A 2,220-nucleotide genomic window follows, 5' to 3' on the forward strand; every position below is an offset into this window, starting at 1 on the left:
TCATGATCCAGCATCTGACTCGGCCACTTCAATACTGCAGGAATGGCCCAAGACCTTCCAGCAGCACTGCTACCTGCAGGGCGAGATTTGCAAAAGGTCCGACAGGATGGACTTAGGTGTTTTGTGTGTGTTGTGTGCGATATGGATATTATAACGGGTCTGGGTTGGCAGCGGGGCTTCGTAGGGGTGCACGGGTGCGGTTTGTTGTATTGAGAAAGGTTTTTCCTTTTGTGGTGGGAAGTGCAGCAAGCATGACAAGGTGGCCGAGTGGTTAAGGCGATGGACTGCTAATCCATTGTGTTCTGCATGCCTGGGTTCAAATCCTGTCCTTGTCGTGAGGCACTGTTGTGGTGTAAGAGGCATGACAAGGTGGCAGAGTGGTTAAGGCAATGGACTGCTAATCCATTGTGCACTTTTGTGGGGTGAGGTGGGCACTCTTGAGGGGAGGGACAGGATCCAGCTTGATCTGGACAGGTTGCAGAGGTGGGCGCATGAGAATAGGCTGGGATTCAACGCAGACAAGTGCAGGGAGAAGGAGCCAGCAACACACCTATAGGCTGGGAATCACCCCTCTTGCCAACACGGTTGCGGAAAGGGATCTTGGAGTCATTGCTGACTCCAGGATGGATGTGAGCCACCAATGCGAGGAAGTGGCCGGTAAGGCTAATCGCACCTTGTCGTGCATCCACAGATGCATCACAAGCAGGTCCAGGGAGGTGATCCTTCCCCTCTATGCAGCGCTGGGCATGCCACAGTTGGAGTACTGCATCCAGATGATGGAGAAGGAGACGCATGCATGCATTTCCAAATCTGACACAGTGCGTGAGGCAAGCAGCCTGCACATGGAAGATCTTCTTGCATTGGTTTTAATCCCAGAACATTTCATGATCAGAATTTAAAATGCCCCTTTCCCAACCATGGGGACACACAATAACTCTCTCAATGCCTTCTGAATCACACATACTTCATTTAAACAAGCTTTCCTCCGACTGCCAACCTTGCAAACTCAAGCCACACTCCAAGGGAAAAAATGAGTTTCTTCCCTTCTCACATCACCACGTGCCAAGGACTCTACATGGCAAATCACACTCCTGTTGGCACCTGCTCTGGTCTCTCCGCATTCACATCATGCCCTCGGGGACACCGAGAGTCCCCAGAGCTTTCAGCACACTTGCACAGCGACTGAAACCTGTCAGCCGGGTCTCTCTCCGCTCGATGGGATCTGCCAGGCTCCAAGGATCAACGAGACGATCAGATGAGCAAGGAGCAGCCAGTTTTGACACAGTCACTTTTAGCTTGGACCTGCCCGTTTCAACCGAGAGCAGGAAACCACTGCAAATGAGACTGAGCTCCAGGAGTCCACATAACAGCAAGTAGATCCCAACGGAGAGAGGATCTGGAGCCTGGACCAGCAACTCTGAAGGCCTGATTTTCAGAAGTACTTAACCATGCTCGTCCCTGCCCTCAGCCCGGTTCGAACTGTGGTAATACGGTGACCTAAAGTGACACCGCTGGAGCCTGAGAGAAAGAAGAGAAGAGGAGGGGGAAAAACCCAACCTCACATACCACATACGGGACAGGCTGCAGAGCAGCTTTCTGTGCTCTGGCTGCTCTGCAGGCAGGTAAAACTCTTGGGGGAGAAGCTAGAGTTTTCTCCAGTTTCCAAACAGGAATCAAAACTCCATGGATATTGTTACATTAAAACCAACCATGACATTTCTGCCCAGGCACGGATCAATGCCCCACCCCCAACTTCTGCAAACAGCCTATATGTACGATTGAGAGCGTAAGTTTTTGGGGGCATACATTTTTCAATCAACAAGTAGGGAAGCACAGAGGAAGTCCATTCCCACGCAGAGAAAAGGTAACAGAAGAGCTGGGAAGCCCTCTTGGCTAAACAGGGAAATCCCGGTCCTCTTAAGACAGAAGGAAGAGGCGTACAAACAAGGGAAGCTCGGGCAGGCCCCAAGGAGGACTATACAAGGATGGCCGCATTTGCAGGGAACAGATGAGAAAGGTTAAAGTGGCGACCAAACTTAGATTAGCAACAGAAATCACGGACAACCAAAAGTCCTTCTTTAGGTACGTGGGGAACAGGAGGAAAACATGGGAGTGTGGGGCCATTGCTCAACAACACAGGAGAGCTGGTTACCAGCACCCAGGAGCAAGCTGAACTCCTGAATGACTACTTCGCCTCGGTCTTTCACTGGACCACGGGGA

At 51.4% G+C, this 2,220-nt stretch overlaps 1 non-coding gene across 1 annotated transcript; it reads left to right on the top strand.

Moving 5' to 3' along the window:
• The first annotated feature begins 253 nt into the window (after positions 1-253).
• Positions 254-335, top strand: TRNAS-GCU (transfer RNA serine (anticodon GCU)). Its single transcript has one exon. It is a non-coding gene; the product is annotated as a tRNA-Ser (tRNA).
• Positions 336-2,220: the final 1,885 nt, after the last annotated feature.

Source organism: Alligator mississippiensis, chromosome 11 (genome assembly GCF_030867095.1).
Source record: "Alligator mississippiensis isolate rAllMis1 chromosome 11, rAllMis1, whole genome shotgun sequence".
Classification (NCBI taxonomy): Eukaryota; Metazoa; Chordata; order Crocodylia; family Alligatoridae; genus Alligator; species Alligator mississippiensis.